General features: G+C 37.4%; 1 protein-coding gene across 1 annotated transcript in view; it reads left to right on the top strand.

Annotated features, from left to right (window-relative positions):
- The window catches only part of CNTNAP2 (contactin associated protein 2), a 2,272,324-nt gene that overhangs the window by 1,254,412 nt on the left and 991,510 nt on the right, over window positions 1–26,402 (top strand). The window lies entirely within an intron of this gene.

Raw genomic sequence — 26,402 nt, 5'->3', positions numbered from 1 at the left:
CAAAATGTAAACCCTAAGTCTTTAACAAATTTATTTTATTCAAGAGGAAATACTTTAAGAAGTCACTCAATAATGAATTTTACAAACATATAAAATAATCTATTTTGAAGTAATTTTGCTTCCATATAATCTGAATAAGATGGCATTCCTGCGAATGGTACATTACAATTTGTGATGGCTATAAGGTAAAACTTTTATAAAGGCTTTACATGTTGTAATGAGACTTTATGAAAAAGTATGCTGCTTATTTATATTCATGTATGCAAGTACTGATCTTAGTAGCCTAAACGGTTTATATCTAAATAGAATAGTGAACAATTTTAATGGAAATAGACTCCTAATTTTTGAGCCATTAATAATATATCAGCTATTATTTCTGCCTAGAGCAAGTGGCAGCAATAATCAGAAAAGCTGAGATGAATGTTTTAGAGATCATTTGTTCTGATTTTAGATAATTACATATTATAATTGTTTTATACAAAAAAATTATTCATAATAGCTGTGGAGTTTTTTAGCATCTACTCTTTTTTTTCAGATCAGTAACTGTGATGATACAATAATGTCATTACCTCTTTCAGCTTTGTAAATGGGCTGGATAATGTGTTACGCTTTCTCTCCAAACATCATGTTCCTGGACATTATATATAGTTTGCTACTAAAGAATGAAGGGTGATGTGTTGAGACATTAATGTTTTCCTCTAATGGAGACAGGAGTTAAATTGGCCCCAAAAGAATGAATGAGATTTTGGTAAATGAAGAAAATGTAAGATGATACTTCTGGTGGGAAGTCCAACACAAGGGAAGGTATAGAAAAGAGAATACATATTTCGATTTTTCGCAGATACAAAGATACACAAAATATTTTTTTTGCCAAAATGGGTCAGGCCTAATATTCATCTTGCCAAGTTTCCTGTAGCTAAAAGAACAAAGTTCACACCTTTCTTATTCTTTAGGATGACAAATGAGAGGATTAGCTGCAGGGAAGTAGTCACCTGTGACACATCTCCATGCATTTTCTAAACCCATTATGGAACCTATTTTTAGCTTATCCTGTTTTTTAAGGCAACAACATCTGTACATGAAATAGCAATGTGTGAAACAGCAGATTCCTTTAGTCACCTAAAATGTTCCCCGTTCAAAATCTTAAGCATGGAGTGTTGTACTTTCATAGGTGTGAGACAGGACTATTTTTACTTTACTTAAACCACTGAAGAGTGTATTGACAATATCACCGTTCATCTGTAACTTTTCAGGTAAAAGTACCAGTGGTTTTAATTTGTCCTCATAGAGCAGCAATGTATCCAGATAACCCTTTAACAATGCACCCACCCCTAGCACATCTCTGCTTGATTCTTTCTCCTCACTAAGACTGCTGCTTATCTACAACTTTCTTTTCAGATTACCCAAATTCTCCCAAAGGAAACCTACACTGGTTCTTTCTTACTTTTCTCCTTCCCAGTTCCAGCTTGATTGATTTGAGAGTTATTTTTAAAAGAGGGAGAAAAGAAGTATAAATAAGAACATGGGGTTAAAAGAAATAGAAGAGCTACACAAGCCTGACTTTCATAGAACATTTGGAGATAATAGTCACAGCTGCAGTGATTTGATGAGCAGAACTTAGGGAAACAGTTAGGGGAAGATGGTTCTGAAGGAGTATTTCTGTGTGTTGTATTGGAATACCCTATGATTTGAACTTTCTTTATTGCTCTGTGTGTAGATTTGCATGTGGCTTGTTTTGCTCACATGTTTATTTTCTGAACACATCTTTGAATCAAGGAAAGTGCAAGCATGACAAGCTATAGAATTATGCATTCGATATTTATTTTCTGAGTGCATTCTAGATGTCAAGCTATTCTAGGAACTTGGAATAAATCCTTGAATAGGAAAGATAAAGAGGATTGAAAATTCTAAGGTCACATGGTGGAGGAAGGGGAGGACAGATGACAAACTATAATTAAAAAGTAAACTAGTAAGTGAGAAGGAAAAAAATTATGGGTAAAATTACTAAAACAAAGTAAAGAGGACTGGATGTCAGTAGATCAAGGTGTTGATTTGTAGTTTAAATAGGTTGATCAGGATAAGCCTCCATTGAAAATATTAGTGCAAGACTTGAAAGAGGTAACTGAATGTACTAACGCAGGGAAAGAACATTTGATCCAGAGAGCACAGACAACAAAAGAAGCATTTGCGTGATCCAGGATCAGTATGGAAGCCAGGGTGGCAAGTTTGAGAGGTCAAGAATAATTGAAGGAATAGAGAGCAGAACAAGCCCTGCAGACTTGCAGGTTATTGTAAGGGTGTGGCCTTTATTTGGAAGGAATACAGGAGCCATTTGTAGCATTCTGAATAGAGCAACATGATGTAGCTCACATCTTAAGAGGATGAATCTGGGCTGTGGGAGCAAGAAAGCTAGAAGCAGGAGGCTAACTAAAATGATGCCATTGTAATCCAGGTGACAGATGCATGTAGCCTAGACCACGGTAGCAAGATGAAGTAATGAGACTTTGCTATTGCCTCATTTTTACAACTGGAAGTAGTGAATATATTTTGAATATATTCTGAATTTCTGAATATATTTTGGAGGCAGAGTCAGTAGAGTTCCTTGACAAATTAGATATGGAATGTGAGAGAAATAGAGGAAATGGGATAAATCCAAATGATTCGGTAAGAGCAGCAGGAAGAAAGGAGATGCCATCTCCCCAGATTGAGAAGGCTAGTCATAGAAAAGATTAGTCAAGGGGGCTAAAGAAGAAGTAAGTCAGAAATTCAGTGTTGGACATGAGTTGAAATGTCTGCTGGACATCTAAGTAGAAACGTCAAGAAGACGGTTGGATATATGTGTGTAACAAGCCTGCATCTGCAGGTTACACAATAAACCTTTGTGTCTGACAGAAGCTGTTTTGTGCAACTATTGAGGGTCTCTGGTATCTTTAGCTACATTTTGTAAGCAGTCATAGAACTGGAAAGGACAGTGGTGGATAATGGGCAGGAAGTGCCTTCTAACAATGGAAGCTGCTAGCTTGAGTCCCTCAGTGATATTCCACTCTTACAGAGGCAGATTGTCATCAAAACTTCAGCTACTAAAACATTCTCTGAGAAAGGTAAAATACCCAGAGATAACACTTTTGTTTCTCTTTGCATTGTTGCTTTCTTTTATTCATTCCTAGAATCCTTACATTATGACGGCTTGTGGCAAACATTTTGAGATGCCTTATTTAGCTCTTCTTAATCTTTTTCTCTCCAGCCTCCTTTCAGGTGTGAAAACCTGAGAGCTCAAACCTTCAGAAACACTCTTTTAGCGAAAGTTAGGTTCATTCACCTCCTCCCTCAAGAGAGAATCATGAGGAGAACCATAGGACATTTCAAACTGGGGGTGGGGATGGGGAGAGAAGGACACTGGGGAGAGTCAGGGAGGGTACAAGGACTGGAATGAATCATTTCCTGCAGGTATTGGTTAGAATTTCTAAACTAGGAGAGTTGCTACAACAGAGATTGGTCTTAGAACTTGTGAATTGGTGTAGAGCTATTGTTTGATTTGTTTTTCTGTGGTAGTAGCCAGGATGCATGGGTAAGAAGAAGCAGATGTTAACATATTTTAAGCTTAATTAGGTGGTGATCATGCTTGGTTTGACAATTTTTTTCTCTTTCGTGAGTAATAGTTAAGTCCATTTTGCATTTGTGGTTTCTATTTCAATCCTAAGAGCACTCTTCAGAGCTCAGCTGCTAGGGGAATATTTTTTTTTTACCTTATGCTAGGCAGAAGCAGAGATGAGACAGCGTCCTGGCTGCTGAGAGCCAAGCAGAAGTCAGCTGTGGTGTTCTTGGGAAAGCTTTTTTCTCCTGACACAGTTGCCTCTTGCTCTCCACCATCCTTGGTTAGATGTAGACCTTATTGCCTAGAGCTGTAGGGTCAAGAAAACCATAGATAAAGCAGCCACTGATACTAATTTGTATGTGAAAAACACCAACTATGATTTATTTCAGTAATTATAAGTTTTACTCTTCTTGGAGCCAGAGCACCTGCCCTTTCCCTAGCCTCCACTTCTAAAATTAACCAGTACCATCATTTTACCAGAACACAGAAGAACAAATTCCCAAATATGGAAATGACTTTGAAGGAAAAGATGATACATTTATTTTGGAGCGTATTAAGTTGCATTTTAGTGACGTCCCCTAGAGATTGGAATTTGAGGACAATATAACTGTTTACAGGCCAAAGCAAATTCATATTGTTAAAGTCAGTACTAGTAAAAAGTGGTTCATTAAAATTAGAATATTCTCTGCTCTTTCCTGCTACCTCCCTTGTAAATATATGAAAAATACATTAAGAAACAAAATCAGTAAGCATCCCAGATAACACAGAGAGTGGAAAAGGAAATGCAAATGTCCCAACATAAACACAGCCTACAAAATTACCACTTGAGAAATTGTGAATAGACTAGATCCTATTCCAGAGTTAGCAATTAAATCTTCATTAGATTTCTGGATGAAGTACATAATCACAGACCCGGTTTTTTTTTAATTCAATGCTTTATTTTCAAGAACATCTATCCAGTTTGTTTTTTCTTTGAAAGAAAATAATAAACGAACTTTTATAAGAACATTTAAATGAGGGTTAGGTAGATGAAAAATGAAAATATATCAAAACTAAATTGACTCTGTTGAAAAGATGAATGAAAGCAGTCAAGAATGATGAACAGATACTTATCAAAAGAAGACATTTATGAGGCCAACAAACATATGAAAAAATGCTTACCATCACTGGTCATTAGAGAAACGCAAATCAAAACCACATTGAGATACCATCTCACGCCAGTTAGAATGGTGATCATTAAAAAACCTGGAGACAACAGATGCTGGAGAGGATGTGGAGAAATAAGAATACTTTTACACTGTTGCTGGGAGTGTAAATTAGTTCAACCATTGTGGAAGAATGTATGGCAATTCCTCAAGGACCTAGAAATAGAAATTCCATTTGACCCAGCAATCCCATTACTGGGTATATACCCAAAGGATTACAAATTGTTCCATTATAAAGACAGATGCACATGTATGTTCACTGCAACACTGTTTACAATAGCAAAGACCTGGAACCAACCCAAATGCCCACCGATGATAGACTGGACAAGGAAAATGTGGCACATATACACAGTGGAATACTCTACAGCCATAAAAACGATGAGTTCTTATCCTTTGTAGGAACATGGGTGGAACTGGAAACCATCGTTCTCAGAAAACTGACACAAGAACAGAAAATCAAACACCACATGTTCCCACTCATAGGCAGGTGTTGTACAGTGAAAACACATGGACACAGGGAGGGGAGCATTACATACTGGGGTCTGTTGGGGGGGTGGAGAGGGAAAGGGGGGTGGGAGGTTTAGAAGAGATAACATGAGGAGAAATGACAGATATTGGTGATGAGGGGATGGAGGCAGCAAAGCACCTTGCCATGTATGTACCTATGCAACAATCCTGCATGATCTGCACATGTACCCCAGAACCTAAAGTACAATTTTTAAAAACAGTTAAAGAAGGATGATACGGTTTGGCTCTGTATTCTCACCCGAATCTCAATTTGATTTGTAATCACCACGTGTCAGGGTAGGGGACTGGTGGGAGGTGACTGGATCATGGGGTTGATTTCCCCCTTGCAGTTCTCATGATAGTGAGTGAGTTCTCATGAGATCTGATAATTTAAAAGTGTGGCACTTTTCCCTTCATTCATTCTCTCTCCTGCTGCCACGTAAGGCTTGCCTTGCCTCCCCTTGCCTTCTGCCGAGATTATTAGTTTCCTGAGGCCTCGCCAGCCATGCGGAACTGTGAGTCAATTAAACCTCTTTTCTTTATAAATTACCTAGTCTCAGGGCAGTTCTTTATAGCAGAACTATGAAAATGGATTAATACAAAGGAGGTCATGAGTTTCTATAAAAGCAGGTTTAAAATTTGCATTTATAACTTAGATGAAGAATACATATAACATTTATCATTTTCTAAAATTTGTCTTCATTCGCTAAGTCACCATTTCTGATCCGTAGCAGAAAAGATAAATACTTGAACACGTGCATTTTGGTACCGTATTCACTCCATTCTGTGTCTATTCAGTCAGCATGGGAGTCGATCTCAATCAAAAGTAAACTTCCTTTTGTGGCTCTGGTACCATTTCAAGACTTCTCCTAGACAACCAAGCATGGCTTGGGTCGGGGTCAGCTTGTGCAATACCACTTCACCACAGGGGTGGGATCTGTCCCACCTGCTCCACCGAGGTTCCCTCTGAGCTCCCTGAGAGTCCCCAGACTGATTTGTCTTCAGGGTCCCACCTCTGTCCCTGCCACCCACTATCATGACAGCTCTTCCTACTGGCCTTCGAATATGACATGGCTATTGCTGGACTTAGGGTCTGTGATCTGTGTAAGGTGACAGCTGTTCCCGGCATGTCTGAGTCCCTTTTGGTTTTAGCATTGAGAGTCCTGCATCTGGAGAAACCCCTCAGTTCTGGGTAAACTAGGATGGTTGGTAACTATACACTCTGTCTTCTTTCCCCTAACACCTTCATCTGATCTATCAGCCAGCTAAGTGTTGTATAGGTCCTATAAAGACATACAGTGATTTCTGTATCTTTTGGAAATGATATACAGCTGAAATGAATCGTGGCATTTGTGCTGTGGGGGAGAGGTTAGGCATTGAGGACAGCTTCCTTAGGCTGTGCCCTCTTTGCTTCAGCATGCCATCCCTCCATGTCTGCTCAACACAGCCACTCAACCTGACATGAGGTGCTCTGCATAGTAGACCCTCAGGGGCCATTATAGGATTCCTAAGTCTCTGCTGTATAAACCAAATATAAAATTTGAAGCCCCCAAACTGACTGATGGACCCTCCCCTAAACCAAGAGCATTCCAAATAATCCTAAAAAAAAAAAAAAAACTGGTTTAGGCCATGTTGGGAAGTGGAGGTCAGACATGCCTCACAAACATCAACACAGAGGCCTTACGACTGACAGAACAGTCTCTTTAAGTCTGATAAGAACCATTTACAATCTATTCTCTCTGATGCCTACTATCTGGAGGCTTCATCTGCATGATCAAAGTTTGGTCCCCACAGCCCCTTATGTTAACCCAGACTTTCCTTTCTATTAATTCCAGATCTTTAAATAATAACTCTCACCAAATTGCCAATCGGAAAATATTTGAATCTACCTATGATCTGGATGTGCCTGCTTTGAGTTGTCCCGCCTTTCCAGATGGAAACAACATACATCTTAAATGTATTGATTGTTGCCTCATGTCTCCCTAAAATGTATAAAACCAAGCTGTACCCCGGCCACCTTGGCCACACGTCATCAGCTCTTCCTTAGGAAGTGTCATGGCAACGTCCTTAACCTTGGCAAAATAAACTAAATTGACCGAGACTTCTCTCAGATGCCTTTTTTAGTTTAGGGATGAGGTTTACTCAGTCAACAAATACTGAAGATCACATCAAGCAGTAGACAGTAACTCCTGGGACTGAATGCTGAGGTGGTGAAGGGAAGATGATTGATCAGACTCTACACTGTTTTAACACTTGTTTGGCTTGTATGTCTTAATGCTTAAAGTGCCTGTTTTGCTCTCAAAAATATAGCTTTTTTCAATCAAAAGCTTCTTGGAATTTTTGTTGTTGTTGTTGTTTGAGATGGAGTTTTGCTCTTCTTGCCCAGACTGGAGTGCAGTGGCATGATCTCGGCTCACCGCAACCTCCCCCTCCCAGGTTTAAGCAATCCTCCGGCCTCAGTTTCCAGAGTAGCTGGGTTTACATGCATGGACCACCATGCCCAGCTAATTTTGTATTTTTAGTATAGACAGGGTTTCTCCATGTTGGTCAGGCTGGTCTTTGAATTCCTGACCATAGGTGATCTGCCCTCCTTGGCATCCCAAAGTGCTGGGATTACAGGCGTGAGCCACCGTGGCTGGCCACTTCTTAGTTTTAGACTACTTTGCCAAAATTAAGTTCACATGTTTATTAACTTTTTGTTTAAGTCTAGAGTCTAGAGGTGAATACTCTAAGAACCTACTTTGTATCATAAATGTCATTGATCCCCTGGTAAGACAGGCATAGTGTAAGAAAAAAAATAGATGAAAAATAAAACCAAAATTTTGACTTAAAATACCTCAGAACTGTATCTACTATAGTAAAGGGAAGGCCTGTCTCAAAAATATTAATGTTTCTGTAGTGATGGTGGTTTTTATGTCAGATTTCCTTTCTCTTTCACTTGAATCTTGCTGACTCTGAACTGCTACCCCTAGGTCTGACACCTCCTTTTTTCATACATTTCCAGGTTGGCCATCTCCTTCTCTTTTTTCTCTAGGAATGTTAATGTCATCAGTTAGGCTGGTGTCAAACCTTGCTAGCGCTTCTCTTACATTGGGAAATATTTTGTCTTTTACCATTAAGTGCTTATTTTGTTACACATACTGTAGGCTTCTGGAAATACTTTACTTTCATTTGTGATAATTATTCATAAGGGGTAAAGGGGGCAGAAAGTCTCCCAGATAAATTCACATTATTCGAAACTCTACACTTGCTCAATCCTGACATCACTGTGAATGTGATCCCATCAAACTACAAATCATCAAAGAACAGGTGGGCTGAAGCTAATTCTGAAAGAACTTGAGCCAACGAGCAATTTTCCAGAAGTGAAACTAGATTTCCTTTTGGGGACTATGCTTTGGACAAAAGCTCTTGCGTCTTAAGACCTAATCCCCACTTAAACGTATAGAAAAACTTCAGTTTTCTCATAGGGTAATTCTATTGTGATTCTTTCAGGTAGATATGTTCATCTTGTCCCTTCACCTTGACTCAGTTTATTTTCCATCTTGGATTCCATTAATCTTATGTTGCAAATCACTGTGTTCTTTTTTGGTTTGTGATACATAAAACTACTGGCAATTTCTTAAAAGTTCCATTTGCTCATGCTAAATCTGACTTATTTTTAATATTAGATGTATGACTCTTTATTTAAACTTTCTTGGCCTTCTGTGCTAACCCCAGTCTCTCGTTTGATTGTTAGCTTTATTATCAAAATAATTTGGTTTCTTTTAGAAGGGAGGAGCTTCCTGTTTATACATAAACATTTAAGTCATGGGCATCTGTATAGTACAAAAGTCTCAGCTTAATTACCTAAAAGTATCACATTCCCAGGCAAACCCATGGTCAAGTCAGTTGCCTCTCTGAAGTGATTTCAAAGTGATTTTATTTTTAAGTACAAATGGAATACTAGAGTGACAAAAACATATTTTTTAAAAAAAGGTAGTGAAATGCCAGAGGAGATAACTCTCCTAAGAAATAAAGGAAAAGAAAAAAGTTGAATTAGCCATTTTAAGATTCAACAGCAGCTGTATTCTTCTTTGATGCATTGCATGTATTAGGACAAAAGAAAACTATATTTGCTTTTGGCGTGGCATATAGCTGTGCTTTGACATTTAAATCCCAAGGAAGGCTTAGTGCATAAAAGTAATGTCAGAAAACAGTTATATGTTTGAAGATAAGAAGAAAGGAAATAGATAAATAATTTTAACATGTAGCTAAATCAACTATGGAGAGATTTAAATAAGTCATTCGATTTTATTTCTTGCTTTGATATCATATTACCTGCAAAATAAAAATAATAGCAATTGCTTTAAAAAACATTTAAAATATCTTTCTTAACAAGTGTTTTCTTCTTAAAATAATTGTTTTTGTCAATTACTTGGATACATTGCAAAATTGTGATGTCACGCTAAGAATTCGTTTAACTGCTCTCCCCTAAACCAGCATTACAGACTCATGGACAAGCATCATTCCTTTTGTAAAATACCGGGAGTGATACAGCTTGATGAAGGGGAATCTGGAGCTGGTAGAACATTATCCTTCGTTTGCTGTATGCTCCCTAACATGCTGTGTGGGAGTCCATTGTTCATTCCCGAAAATGTGTATGAAAGTCATACTTGTTACTGTAATAACATGTTTTAATTAAGTGCTAAGTATATTTTCAAATGAGTAGAGACAGAAACAAATAATGGTTTCCGGTAAAATCAAATGTTAAAGTTTTAGAAAGACAGGTGGCTCAAAACAAACGCAAAACCACAAGTTTATGTGTGGGCCAGGCAACTATAAACATTTGCAGAGATTCGTCAAGCCCGAGGTGAACTCACTCAAATTAATTGGTGACTTTAGTTTTCACTGCACTTGAAGAAACTAAAACTGAAAACTGAGAGTGATACTATATGGAAATGGTTTGATAGAAAGGCCGGTGGATTGAACTACAGACTTCAAATAGGTGAATCCACGCCCAAAGACCCTAGAGTAATTCCCTCTGACAATGAGTCATTCACTTGACATAATATAGGTTTCTAGTTAAATAAAAATGGTTAAGGTGTGTACATTTTTAGTGACATTTCTTTACTGGATTTACATTGAAGACATCTCCTGTTCCCCAATCTGAATAAAAGGAGAGATCATTTTTCTTTTTGCTTTCTCTATTTGAGAAGTCTTTGCCTTCCAAATAATAAAGAGAAAAAAGAAAAATAAAGGAAAAGGAAGGAAAGAGAGGGGAGGAGAGGAGGACTATCTATTACATCACACAGTTATCTGGTTTATTAGTATAAGGCTCTTTTACTTTCATTAAAATAAAAGGAGTAAAAATTTACAATGATCTTTAGTATAGCATTTGAAAATAACATTTTGTTTGAAATTTTTTCTTTAGTATTTAAATGATCTATAAACTGAGAAGAGAGGAGTCATAGGTTTTTCTATGCTGAGGAAAAGCAGTTTTGCACTCATGAGGTTGTCATCATTTTCATTTTGTTGGTTAAAGACATGTATTCCCTGTTTGTGTAGTTGTATCTATACTGCCCAGAAACTAGTTTTAAGAGGGCAACAATCATAGTTTTTCAGATAACGTGGTCTAAAATTCTCACGGCACCCATTGCCATGTTAGAGATAAATACTTTGTTGTCTTTGCCTGTGAATTTATTGAGGAATATTAGAATCTGAATCTTATTTTGTTTGCCAAATCCTGCTTACATCACAAATAATATTATGTGAGCAAGAAAGGAATTCAGATGGAAGGGATGAGGAATATGTGCATGTTTATTTGAAATAGTTTTGAAAAATGAATCTGTAACAAATTTTAACCAACAAATTATGGTGTCTGAAAAGGGTGTCTTAATCCTAAACAGATTGATTTAAATAGACCATTATCTACAATTATGATAAAGGTAAGCCCCCTAAGTACCAGACAATATTTGTGTATAGAATTAACTTTGTTTGCCTTCAACAAGTCATGCCTCTTATAGTTTTACTCTGACAGTTTCATGATTTTTGCTTCTTTGGTATAGTCCCAGACAGGCTTCATCATTATGAAACTTATTTTTGAACACACTTCAGTGAAGACCACTCCCAGGACAGTAGACAGGCATGACATAAAAGTGCACTGAATTTTCAAAACACTTCAGACATTTGAAAATTAAGAAATTTTCAAGTGACATTTTCTAATTTACAAACACCATACACACAAAGGCAAGTTTCTTTCACATAGTTATTTATTTATTTATTGCTTTTTTTTTCTTGGATTTAAGATTCTTTTTTTTTCCCCCATTTATTTATTTTATTGCCCATAGTTATTATAGGGCATTTGTTAATCTCCTATGAAGGTCTAGGCATTGTTACTAATCTACACAAAGAGAAAACTAGAAGTTACAGAATAGGATCTTGTCTCCCAGAACATGTACTAATGTAGCCATGGAGACCGTAAACAATCACAAGAAGTGTTAAAACTATGTTAAGAAGCATGCCACCATGTGCTTCTTAATTGTTATGGGTAATGATTTCTATAGAAAATCAATGAGAGGGAAAAAATCACTATGAGCTGCATGGTTGATGAAAACTTTGTGAAAGAAGCGGGTGAAACTGTAGAGGAACTTTAGCCTCTGAGGATGGGAAAGAAAGGCGGGAACATGCCAGGCAAAAGCAGAGAAATGGGCAGAAATGTGGAGGCACAGATAACCATGTCACATTTCTGAAACAGTCAAGAGATCATTGAAACTACAGCAGCATGTTTGTGTAGAGAGTCATGGAAAAGTTGAAAAGATCTATTTTTCATTTATTCATTTATCCATCAATTCTACAATCATTCATTAATTACATACCATGTGTCCAAGGACAGTTTTAGCCTTGATGAATAAGATGTAAACTTATTGACTCTACTTTCTTAGCGATTTATAACAGAGTTAGGCAGCAAAAAAGCACACACACACCCCACCCCCACATTATTGTTGAAAAAAAAGCCTCACATGTGCTAAAATCAAGGTATGCACAAGGGGTCTTGTGTCTATTTCTCCCTGGGATCTAGGTTGGAATGGAGATAGCAGTTTAAGGCACACGCTATAGCCATTCCAGGCAATGGGAAAGCACATGAGTGTGAGTGACTTCGGTAGGCACAGTAAACTCAAGGAGTTACAGTAAGTTCTTTCAAAGATTGGCAGCTACTAGTGAGGGAAGATGTGAAGCTAGGAATTTAGAGAGAACCAAATGAAAAAACAATTTACATATTTTTTGCCTACCAAAAAGACCATAACATATCCTTTGGGCAATGTGCAGCCGTTGAGGGATTTTCAAGGAAATCAAGCATTGCATTACTAACATTTTGCTCTGATTACCTCGGTAGAGGTGATGAGAGCTGAACTATTGCAGTGGCAGTAGAAACAGGTAAAAAAACAAAAGGAGATCTCCAAGGTGTTTAGGAGTTAGACTAATGAGAGAAAGGGTTTATTAAGCGTGAAAAAAGGAAAAAGTATTGGCAGGAAAGATAAACTGGTTTCAGAGTGAGAAAAGGCTTCAATGAAAGATTATTGTCTTTGCTAGTCCCCAAAGAATGTTTTAACTAAAACATTTGTTTAGCAAAGGGTCTACCCATTAGGGTGAGATTTTACTGGGATCTGGAAGATGGTGAAAACTAGTGCAGTAATTGAGCAATAGAGGGTGGTAAAAGGGAGAAAATTAAAATAGGAGAGGCAGAATTGAGACAGAAGTGCAGGGACACTTACAACGGTCTGATCTTTGACAAACAATGGAGAAAGGAATCAATAGATGGCACTAGGATAACTGGCTAGCCATTCGCAGAAAATTAAAACTGGACCCCTTCCCTATAGCATATACAAAAAGTAGCTCAAGACGGATTAAAGAATTAAATGTAAAACCCAAAACTATAAAGACGCTGGAATACAACCTAGGCAATACCATTCAGAACATAGGCATGGGCAAAGATTTCATGATGAAGACACCCAAAGCAATTGCAACAAAAGCAAAATTTGACAAATGTGATGAAATTAAACTAAAGAGCCTCTGTGCAGCAGAAGAAACTATCATCAGAATGAACAGACAAGCTACAGAATGGGAGAAAAATTTTGCAAACTCTGCATCTGATAAAGGTCTAATTTACAGCATCTATTAGGAACTTAAACCAATTTACAAGAAAAAACACAATCCCACTAAAAAGTGGGCAAATGACTTGAACACTTTTCACGAGAAGATATACATGGGACCATCACGGGGAAAAAAAAAAAAAAAATAATGATCAATATCACTGATCATTAAAGAAATGCAAATCAAAACTACAATAAGATACCATCTCAGGCCAGTCAGAATGGCTGTTATTAAAAGTCAAAAAATAACAGATACTGGCAATATTGTGGGGGAAAAAAAAAGGAATGCTTATACATTATTGGTGGAAATGTAAATTAGTTCAACCATTGTGGAATACAATGTGGTGATTCCTCAAAAACCTAAAGACAAAAATACCATTCTATCCAACCATACCATTACTGGGTATATAACCAAACAATATAAATTATTCTATCAGAAAGACCATGCATAATACATTCATTGCAGGACTATTCACAATAGCAAAGACATGCAATGAAACTAAATGCCTGTCAATGATAAAATGTGGCACATATACACCATGGAATACTATGCAGCCATAAAAAAGAACAAGGTCATGTCTCTTGAAGGAAGATGAATGCAGCTGGAGGCCATTATCCTTAGCAAACTAACACAGGAACAGAAAACCAAATGCCACATGTTCTCACTTATAAGTGGGAGCTAAATGATGACAATGCATGGACACATAGAGGGGAAAACCACACACTGGGACCTTTCAGAGGGTGAAGGATAGGAGGAGGAAAATCATCAGGAAATGTAAGTAATGGGCACTAGGCTCAATACCTAGGCAATGAAATAGTCTGTACAACAAACACCCACAAGACAAGCTTACTTGTGTAACAAAACTGCATGTATGCACCTGAACTTAAAAGTTTTAAAAAAATGAAGGTAGTGAGATACTGGAGCATCACATGTGCACCTGAACTTAAAAGTTAAAATAAAATGCAGGTAGTGAGATACTGGAGTAAAAAGTAAGGCAGGAGATGTGTAGAGCTATACTAATACTGCAGTGACTAGCCGTATGTGGCTATTTCACACTTTAAAAGCAGCTTTCTAATTGAGATGTGATGTTAGTGTAAAATGCGCAACAGGTTGTGAATACTGCATACACATACAGGACTCTAAGCTAGCTCATTAATAATTTTTGTATTCATTTTATTTGTGTTAAATGAAATATTAATGTCATTGTCACCTTCATAAGATTTTACATATGGTATGTGGCTCACAAGTTATTAATATTAGTGCTGCCCTGGAATCTTTCTCTAGATAGTTCCAGCCGGATGGTGTGTTGCAAGAATGGGTGTGCCAGCTTCTTTGTTAGTCTTGTCCACAGATGAGTAAAGAGATCCATGTAACTTCTGATGGGATGCAACAAGTCCTTTAGAATTGTTTTATCTCAGAGACAGTGGGCATCCCCAGAAGGTCTGTGAAACTAGCATCATTCTAAAATCTCAGTCCCTTTTAATTAGTTAGAAGTTTTCTTAAGCCTGTGTGTATTTGCAATACCATCTCCAGACAATATGTTTACAGACTTAGAAGCCAGATGTGTTGGTTTTCTCCTGGAATATTAATTCCCTAATCATTAAAAATAAAATAAGGATTATGCAATGGGAAAAAAAAGGGGGCCTAAATTAAGATGGTATTTTAGTTAAGCAAAAGTTAGAACTTTCCTGGTTCAAAGATTAGTTTTTTCTACTAAAGTATCTGTCAGTTATATAACTGAGTATAATTCAGCATCCCTGAGGTAAAAGTTGGGGTCTCAGTAAGAAATTGCTTTCAGTTGCTAGGAACAGAGACCCAATTAGCTTTCTAGAAAAATCTGAGTTTATTTCTGCACATGTAAGGTGTCTGAAGTAGACTACAGTATTTGTGTAATAACCAGAAAGTGATCCAAGACCCAGACTCGAACGTTCTGCTCCAGTTTCCTTAGCTCACGATTTCTGTTCTCCTAGTGATTAAGACTGCGGCTAGAACTCCAGAAATTTCACCTGATTTTCATAAAGAAAGAAGGAGTGTCCACCTTCCCTTTAAAAAAGCCGTTCTGAAGTTCCATGCAACAGTTTCAATTATATCTCATTAGCCAGATTGAATCACAACCACAGAGGGTTGCAAGATAGACTGAGAATTAGTTTCGTTCTAGGTGGTAATATGCCTGCTACAACTTTGAGGATTATCACTAGGCAGGAAGAGGAAAATCTGTAACGAGTTAGACAGACAGCACTCTCTGCCCAGTTGATGTTTCCAAAGATTATAAAATATAAATAGTAAAAAAGTGCATGCTTCCAGAAAAAAAAATTGATGCAGCATTTATATTATTTATTCAAGTCATATATTTTGTATTTTTCCTCCAAATTTTAAAATAAAGTTATCAAACCTCAGGCTTAGACAATCAACATTTTAGGATATTCAAGAGTGAAAGTGATCCAACCTCTCTTCAAGGATTTCATAAGAGAATGATAGAGGTATCCTAATTCTTATTCTGACCCCCTACTTGAAATTAATCAGTAACTTCTTATGGCCCTTAAGAAAAAGACCCAGACCCTTAAAAGCAGCTTATTAGCCTCTTCTGGTCTGGCCTTTGTTTTCCTTTCTGCTTCATCTCACAGCATTCCCCTCCATCCCCTCTAGCCATGCTGGCCTGTGGTCAATGCCTCAGATGTGCTTTCAGTGGGACCCCTGCCTGCACTGTTCTCTGGGCCTGGAATTGCTCCACCCCCACTACCCATTTCTTTCTCTTGCTTTCTTATCCCTCAGATCTCAATTCACAGAGAACTCCGTTAGGCAAACCATCTCAGGATCTGTAAGGCTGGGTTAGGCTCTTTTTAACTTTTTTATAATCACACATTCAAAACTGTCATTACATCTCTTCTTCTTCTAGACTTCGAGCTTCACAAGCACGGGAAACAAACCTGAGGTCATGCCCCTTTGTATCTCTGTGCCTAACACGGTGCTTGACATTCAATGTGCTCTAAATACATTTTTCTGTAGAATGAATGGGTGAATATAATAGTAGAACAAAAAAAGGACTACAAAATTATAAAGAAGGAAAAAGACAGCTCTAAATGAAAGAATTTAGCAATGCTTTACGAGAGAAACAGAATTAAAACTGGTCCTTCCAGGACAGAAAAGCTAGTATCAGAGGATATAGGGTAAGGCTGTCTTGGAAAAATGGACCATATAAACCAGGGCATGTGACACAGCTGAAATAGGAGGTTGCCCCATATTCTTAGAATGCCCAAGAAATCATCCTAAGAATTTGCACTTTAGTCATAAACTTTTGGAATGTGCATATGTGTTTGTGGTTAAGTGTATGGATCACATTTTGCCTATTAGAATGGAATTCCATGTCAACTCATTCATTTTCAAAACTCCTTTACCAATATCTTCCCACCCATGCTCTTTGAGTGGTCATAAAATTCTAAAAGTGCATACATCAGAAAAGAGTCTACTGGAAATAGTTTTTAAATAATGGCTTAGAATCAAAGAATGCTCTAAATCCTTCTACTTTGCCGGTGAATTGAATAGAGTAAGAAAACGGCTGTCTTCTATTGAAAAATTTACTGTAGAATGTTTTCTTCATGGAGAAACTAGATTTCAGATGTCACGAGGGAATAGAAGTGTTGGAGAAAAGTATTCAAGGTAAAAAGTAGCTTGTTCCAACACAAAACAGTTCCCCTAAGACAGCCCTCTCTAAAGAACTTGTGGAAAGGAAAATGAGAATGCAGTAGTGCGGTTGATACAGATGAGTAAGGAAATGAAAGTTCAAACGTTATTTACATGGTAAATATCTGTGCCAAGAAGAGTACTTTCAATAACAGGGATTAGTGAGAGAGCAGTTGGCTGGAGATGGAAGCTCAGGCAGGTAAGTGCGGGGTGAAGAGAAAAAAAAATGTAAGAAGAATAAATGAATATTTTTTTGAGAAGGAGTATTTTAGTTCAGTACTTCTCAATATTGTAGGTGCATACAAATCATCTGGGATCTTGTCAAAACACAGGTTTGATTCAATGGCATCGAAGACAACACTGGGATCCTGCTTTTCTAACAAGCTCCAAAATGCTGCAGCTGTTTGTGTACTGTACCTTGAATGCAGCAGAGCTCCAACCTCTGCATCTGGGCCCCCAGATGTGTGAAAAAAATGCAGCTCAGGTAGTGACAAAAATGATCAGTGATGTGGGCCTTTGGTGTGTTATAGTTTATACAATAGAAAAGCCTATTTTCTTTTCCTTACCATTTCCAGAGAGAATAAACTAATGCAGATGATGTAGAAATCACCTGAGTCTGGCAGAGTGCTTGCAAGACTGTAGGAACCAACCGAAGTTTTCTCAAAGCTTTACATACTTCTGTTTCTCACTTGTATCACCTATTATCTTTGGAGTGTCATGTTTTACATTATATATTAGAAACGAAAGAGAAAACGGCTTTTCAGTCACTCACTGTCTCTATGCATAGAGAGGATGCCAACAGGCTGGATGCAGTGGCTTACGCCTGTAATCCCTTGGGAGGCCATGGCAAGTGGATCGATTGAGGTCAGGAGTTCCAGACCAGCCTGGCCAACATGGTGAAACCCATCTCTACTAAAAATACGTAAATTAGTTGGGTGTGGTGGCGCATGCCTGTAATCTCAGCTACTCAGGAGGCTAAAGCAGGAGAATCGTTTATACCCGGGAGGGGTGCTGCAGTGAGCTGAGATTGTGCTACTGCACTCTAGCCTGGGTAACAGAATGAGACTGTGTCTCAAAAAATTAAAAAAAAAACAAACAAGAAAAACGAAAGGACGCCAACAATACAACAAAATAACTAAACGTGGTTGTTTGATACTTATTGACTGACTTGTTTTTTTATTTGCTATCAGCAACTTTTTCTTAATTTGACTCTTACTGCGGGAAACTGTAAATCAGCGTTCTTCGTTATGAATAAACGAACTAAAAAGACAGATACATTAAAATTCAAATGAATTTAAGAAATGCGATTCTCTACCTGAGAATTGATAGAATATAGGACCCAAAGAGGGCAAGACAAAGTCAAGGCTCCATCACCTCTCGCCAGAACACAATGTTCTAGACTACTCTTCAGCCACACAGAATAATCCCTACAACCCTACAGCTGCATGCCTCCCTCAAAATGTGGTTTCAGGTGGGAGCGTACAATTGGCTATGCTTACACCGCCTTCAGAGCTCTCACCCTTATTCTCCCACCTCGGTCTTTCTTAGTAAAGGGTGCTGCCCTGCCTTCCACTTTATTTGAAATTTCTTTCTAATAAACATGTCTTCTACAGAAATCAACTAAGCTAGTCCAAGTGACATGGTTAGGCTTTATGTCCCCACCCAAATCTCATCTTGAATTGTAACCTTCATAATCTGTACATGTCAAGGGAGAGGCCAGGTGGAAGTAATTGAATATAGGGGTGGAACCCCCATGCTGTTCTCGTGATAGTCAGTGATTTCTCATGATAATTTTATAAGGGGCTCTTCTTCATTCACTCATCATTTATCCTTCCTGCCACCTTGTGAAGAAGGTGCCTTTCTTCCGCTTCCCCTTTGGCCATGATTGTGTTTTCTGAGGCCTCCCCAGCCATGCTGAACTGTGAGTCAAGTACTCCTCTTCCCTTTATTAATTACCCAGTCTCAGGCAATTTTTATGCCAATATAAAAATGGACCAATACACCAATTAAGAACAACTTATAAAGCTACACATGAAATTATTAGGAAAAAAATATGTGAAATTCATAAGTAGGTAGTGTAAGAGTTGGATGACCAGCTCATTTGCCATTAAACTGGGCCATTTTTAATAGTGAAAGGATTATAACAAGTGTGAACTGATTCTACACTGGACAGGTCAAGGTGCACAGTCACCTTACCTAAAAAGTGAGAGCCCCCTCTGTGGCTTATACTAGAGAAACTTCTTGATTCAATACAGCTTTAAAGGTATGCATTCATGGATCTTCACCCAAGTGCTCTGCATTGAAATATCTGAGCTACGCTGCACTTATCTGTTTCCTTTCATCTCAAACCAACTGAATTTCTCTGTTCATAGTTTTTGCAGTCTTATAAATTCTGTGCTGGGCATATGTTGCTTACCTTCTCAGCAACTGACTTTCTGTGGGTGATTCACACCATATTTTTTTCCCAACAGCCTCTGTTTTCCGTTTGGATTCAGAGAAGCTGCTTTGTCTTCAGTTACAATTAATGTCTCAACCGGTGGCCATAGGGGCTATTTCAAGAACATTTCCATGATTGAGGCCACGCAGCCTGAAACCCATGCGTGATCGTGAGCAGCTCAGCCCTGGGCTGAGGACATGGAGAACCCAATCAGAAAGATATTTAAATAAACTAGAATCTTGGTGACCCTCAAGCCACTGGATCAAGCCTATGCCCAACTCTACATTGAGCCAGTAAAGTTCCTTTTTTTGTGAATGCAGACTCATTTGAGTTTTTGGTTTACAGCCGAAACCGTCAGAACCAATGCAACTCTAGCGTTCTCAGTACCTCATATTTTGTCCTGAGCTCCCTCCACAATGCCCTTTGTTTCAGACTAGCCAACTGTTTTTATATTTCTTATTTCAAATTTAAGAAAGGAAATTTGTTGGTTCAATGTATCTTTTCTCACCAGGATCTAGTAATAAGTTGCCCATCAACATATGGCGTGGCTGCTAGGTCAAGTGTCCAGCCATAAACTAGCCTCTAGGGCTGGATGGGAGGGCTACTGTTCTCTGAAGACCTAAATCCATTTTCCTGCCTTGCACATACCAGTAGGACCGGTATTAGGACATCTGCATAAGATTCAATTGTAGGGGCCGGGCTCGGTGGTTCATGCCTGTAATCCCAGCACTTTGGGAGGCCAAGGCAGGCAGATCACCTGAGGTCAGGAGTTTAAGACCAGCCTGGCCAACACGGTTAAACCCTGTCTCTACTAAAAATACAAAAATTAGCTGTGTGTGGTGGTGTGTGCCTAAAATCCCAGTTACTTAGTAGGCTGAGTCAGGAGAATCCCTTGAACCCGGGAAGCGGAGGTTGCTGTGAGCAGAGATTGTGCCACTGCACTCCAGCCTGAGTGACAGAGCAAGAACTCCATCTCAAAAAAGAAAAAAAAAATCAATTTTATACTACATATTCATTCACATCTTTGCCTTTTGACTGTATCATCTTGACCACAGTTATGCATCACAGAGGCTTAGATTATAACTTATTGTTTTAGTCTATCTGGGATGGTGTAACAGAATACCATAGGCTAGCTCACAAACGATAGAAATGTATTTCTCACAGTTGTGGAGGCTGGGAAGCCTGAGTTGAAAGTGCCAGCAGGTTTGGTGTCTGGTGAAGGCTTGCTTCCCAGGTCATGGATGGCCATCTTCTTGCTGTGTTCTCACCTGCTAGGCAGGCAAGGAAGCTCTCTGGATTTTTTTTTTAAATAACAGCATTAATCCTATTCATGAGAGTGGGGCCCTTTTAAAAGCCCCATCTCCTAATACCATCACATTGGGGATTGGGTTTCAATATATGAATTTTGGGGGGACATAAACATTCAGTCTCTAACATTCATCTTTTGCATTTTAGAGAACGTCTACAAATATGAAGTTAAGTGTTGGTTTTGGAAAAGTTTCTTTCCTTTTCTCATTTCTGTTCCTTCCTTTTGCAATGTAATTATTATTATATGGAACCCATATCTGATGACGGTGAGTTTAAATGGATCAAAATTATTGTTCCTTAAAAGCAACACCAAAATTTTATAAGATATGATGCATACTAATTAAAGCTCAAGGAGCCTCAGGCAAGAAAGAAAGATAAGCCATTGCTTAAGTTATGCAAAAGTGTATTAAATATTTGAGATTAATTAAAATCTAGAGAAAGTTTTTTTAAGAGTTCCATTTAAAGTTTGCATAAAAGTTAATGCAATTATTACAAAATGTTTGCTATCAAACTGGTTTCATGAATAAGGGAAGTTGATTAGTAACATAGTGAAATAAGAGTTAATTCATGTTTCTCTAGGTAATTTCTTTCCTTTGTTCTGTAAAAGTCATTTATAACTACCTAATAGTACAATCGTACAATAACAATTATATGCCAAAACCTACTGTTTTACAATGCAATGGAAAGGTTAATTCTATGGCATTTATTTATTTTTTAAGTGTATAATATTCTTATAAAACCCATCCTGAAAATTTCTACAATAAAACATTCATTGATGGAACATAAGGGAATTTGATTTCTGGTGGTTTTCATTGTTGTTTGTAAAGGAAAGGAAAGCACAGCTTTTACTGAGCAAGTGGTTCCTGGTATATGAGCAGTTGATTGAAGAATGATCTATGTCAGCAGGACTAGGAAAGTTCTGACTCTGACTTCTGAAATTAACTTTTATTCCCCTCTTCAGAACACAGAAGCCATGGTATTCCTTTTCTTATATAGACATGGATACGCAGGGAACTAACAAAGTCACATGTTTCTAAGAATGTCTGGGCTTGTTTATCTTACACAATTTATTATTTTCAAGGCTATCACTAAGTGGGGAAAATTTTTTCTGCACCCTAATGTAAAATTGCAAATGTATTTTCCCAGAGTAACGATAGTCTAAAGATTAAGGACAGTTGGTCATAATTAGGATTAGCCTTTATTGACTGGTTTGGGGAATAAGTTCACTTGTATTATAGCATGTTTTTATATCAAAAGGAAAAATATGGTCTGATTTTCAAACAATTGACTGGCAAAGGGGCTTATCCCATATCATCCATTAATAATCAATAGAGCTTATTCAAAGGACAAAAGTCACTTTCTCTATAAAGGAAAGTGGGACAAATTTAACAATGGTCTACTTTACTGCAGGTTAGAATAGTGTCTAAAGGTAAGTAAAAAGCTTTAGGTAGTGTCTTCAAGCCTCAAAGCACCAGCTTTATTCTCACCGGGGAGCAAAGTCTAGGGAAACTTTCATGACTACTGTGTCTGATAAAGCATGAAAATTCTGCTGAACTCAGTGGTGAAAGTACTCATTATTAAATGGACTCAGAATTACTGTGGTTCAAAGCATGCTTCCTAAAAATAAAACCCACTTAGTCTACAAAGAAAGATTTCCAATCCCAACAAATTTCAATGGGCATTCAAAGGTTGAATCCATAGCCACAACGTGAGAGACAATATAAGCATGTCAGTGAGAGTCACTGAAATATACAGTTTCAGAGTGAATGTCTGTTTCCCAGAAAGAAGAATCCAGGCTTTCCTGTCTTCTCTCTATCCCCTGCCTGCCCTGCTATTTTCCAGCCTGCAGGCAATTTTCCCTGTGGCTTCCAAGCTGAAGCTTGGTACCTGCTTGCCTTCTCATTCCCACCCCCAAGCCCTGGTGGCAGCATTTTAGCTGTGTGGGCCTTATATTCAACAACAAAGATGCAGATACATGGCCAGGGTTATAGGATAATTTTTTTCTTGATATTTATTTGGAATATGAAAAAGAGCAAAAATATGGACTCTATGTTCTACACCATATCATACTGTCTAGCAAGATGCCTTCTTTTTAGTTAATGATTTCATTTACAAATTGGCTCTTTACAGTCATGATTGAAGACTGAGACCAAGGGAAAAAGAAGGCAGAAGTTACGATATTTCCTGTGCCTAAACTTAAATTTTGGCTTGAAGTTTCTTGGAAGCTTTATTATTAGACTTGAAGGATACATATACAGGGTTAGCACACATCGCAGCTGGAGTCTCCCATTTAGATTATCTGCCAGTGTTTTTGTAGGTATTGGCTTAATATATTACCAACATTACTGCGTCAACTTTGAAAATAATTCTTCTTGATCTGGTCTCAGATGAGATCCAAGAAGCACATGAGCCTGCAGGATGTATTGAGTGGAAACCCTAGAAGAGTCATTAATCATGATCTCGCCAAAATTCTCTACTCTGGGTGTCATCAGCTATTTCTGAGTCTTTGCTATGCCATTTGCTGTGCTGGGTAGATCACTGACAGGAGTCAAATTTCCTTCCTGACCCAAACCTCTTATAAAGAAAGCTTAGAAGCACAGATTCCACTAGGGACACAAAGGCACCAGTTAATCTTTGTGAATAATTTCAGCATTAACTGTTGGGAGAAGGTATGAAAAACAAAAACAAAAGCAAACTTGCTAATGGAGTGCACTTTCTAAGATCATAAACAGCACCATTCACCAAATGTATATTGTTAGAAATGAGAGCAAAGTTTGCACTTAGTATTTAGTGCAAAGAGGAGAGGGTCATATATTGAAATACCATCTCTGTTGAGGTGTTGTAAAAAATATTTCCTCCAGCACTACCTAGTCATTCTAAGGTTTAGGTTTAATTTTTTAAAGTATTATTTGGTGTTCTGAATACAAAATAACCAAGGTGTATCTTGAGTACCACAATTGGTGACATTAAAGTGGATTATTTTCATTAAATATTGCAGTGCTGTCATGAAGAATGAAACAGAAGAGCAAAATGAGGTTAGAAATAAGATGTGCTCAACATTGCTCCCTGAATATTTCCAAATAATTAATGTATTCATTCAATGATATTTATGGAGGGTCAGGAGAAGTACCATAGTATTTGATACAGCAAAAGATGATCACATTGATGATTTCATTCTGTTACTTTCTGCAACAGGTAGCATCCCCTTGGCAGCACCAATGCAGGGATGCGTGTTTGAAAGTTACTCCCTTAACTCATCTAAATAAATGTTTTTTTAAAGAAATTATGAAATACGAATGTTGCATTCATTTTCTGATTTAATATATGATTGACATTTTAAAATATTTGTCAATTTTATTCTGCATTAATAAGTGTTACATTAACAAACATTTCTGAAAGTAACCAACAATTATAACTGCAGAACCCAGTTGCGGATGTGAGTTTCTAGTGGAGGACTCTGAAATTGTGTCAGTGATTGTAATCTAGTCCTCTGAAAATGTAAAATTTATGACAAAGAAGACGGTTAAGGAGTGTTTTCTTTTTGATGCTCACCTCCAAAGGAGTATGCTAAAAAAGTAATTCTTAAAAATTATTGCAATGCAATCTTCACAAAAAAGCTTATCCCTGAAGTACAGAAACACATTTAAAAGGAAAATAGATGGAATCTCTATTCAAAGAGTTTGGGTTTGACCTTTTTGAATTATATATTATCACTGTTTTGAATTAAGCTATTACTGCCTCATTGTTATTTTAGCAGCTAACAAATGAGTAGGTGTTCTGAAAAGCAGTGTTTAGCATCATGTAAAATGTTATTTTAAAAGTTCATTTCCACTGAGAGGATTTTCTAATAACCATGTTTCTGCTAGTAACTCAGCCATGTATATATAAAGATATTGAAATTGGAGAAATAGAAACTACTGCTGTATATAATTTGATAGAAAAATATTGATAGATGGTAGACATTGTAGTTTCTTTCCATATAGAAATGTTACATTGGAGTATTATCAGCATTTCTCTTCATTCAAAATAGTCACAGCATCCATTCTATTTTAAAATGTTAAAACACAAATACAAATAACTAGTTTATCCACATTATCTAAATTACCCAAATAAAAATGTCCATTTAATATTTTTTAAATATCTAGATATTTGATATGTCCTGGTATGTCTGTGTGTGTGTGTGTGTGTGTGTGTGTGTGTGCTGAGATACATATACATACAGATAAATACACCTATAAATATTGATATAGTTTGCCTAATTTTTCCCACCCAAATCTCATGTTAAAATGTTAATAGGTGAGGCCTGGTAGGAGGTATTTGGATCATGTGAGTGGGTCCCTCATGAAAGGCTTTGGCCATTCCCTTGGTGATGAATGAGCTCTCACTCTGAGTTCACAAGAGACCTGGTCATTTAGAGGTGTGTGGCACTGCCCCCTCAACTCTCTCTCTTGCTCCCATTCTTGCTATGTGAGGTGCTTGCTCCCCACAAAACTTTTTCCGTAAGTAAAGCTCCCTGAAACCTCCCGAGGAGTTAAGCAGATGCCATCAACATGCTTCTTGTACAGTCTACAGGACCATAAGCCAGTAAACCTCTTTTCTTTATAAATTAATGAGTCTTAGGCGTTTCTTTGTAGCAATTCAAGAATGGCCTAATATGTGTGTGATACACACACACACACACACAAACACACGCACACTCTGAGTATATATACATCCACACATCCAGTCCACCCTCTTAGCCATGGCTCGACCCTCAATTTATATACTGTGTGTATATATATTCAGTATATACAATGTGTGTGGGTGTGTGTATAGATATATACACACTGCATATACATTATGTGTTTATATATATATATACTGATATATAATATGGTAGCTACTCATTATTTACATAATTCATAGTATTTCAACTCCTTTATGCAATATTTTTACTCTGCTATTATCCTAAATTTATAATCATTCCATAATAAAGCAAATAAGCCTATGCCTCATTCCTAGGATGTTTAGAACCTGGCAGATGCAATCTCTTTAATTAAGTCCTTTTACACACCGAACGGATAGTTCAGGAGGATCATTAATACTGACACCATCTAAGCAGAAAATAGTCACAGATAATTAACTAAAGTTAATCGTGCTTCAGTAAGGATACCTTCTTTACAATGAGGATCAATTTTAAGTTCACTGAAATGGATGTGGTAAACATATCAGATTTACCTCTGGTGGCATCATATTTGTAGTAAATATAGTTTTTCAAAACCTTTTAAATACTTCAACATATTTTTAAGCTCACAAAATACTTTTTTATTATGCTTTGGAACCGAGTTTTCCAATTGCAAATATCTAATGATAATTTTTTATATGTAACTTTACTGCATATGAGTTGGCAAAAAAGAAAAAAAAATCTTTGTAAGAAATCAATTGTAGGTAAGGAATGATGGAGCTGCTTTTCTGACCACTCAAGAAATGCAAACAGACGCTGGAACTGAATAAAGTTTGCTAAGGCTTTGCAGGCAGGCCACCATCAAGCACTAAGTGT

This window comes from Sapajus apella, unplaced genomic scaffold (genome assembly GCF_009761245.1).
Source record: "Sapajus apella isolate SASKATOON/1434 unplaced genomic scaffold, GSC_monkey_1.0 scaffold56, whole genome shotgun sequence".
In the NCBI taxonomy this organism is placed as follows: Eukaryota; Metazoa; Chordata; class Mammalia; order Primates; family Cebidae; genus Sapajus; species Sapajus apella.
The sequence above is the reverse complement of the archived record's forward strand: the minus strand, read 5'-3'. Positions and strand labels throughout refer to the sequence as shown.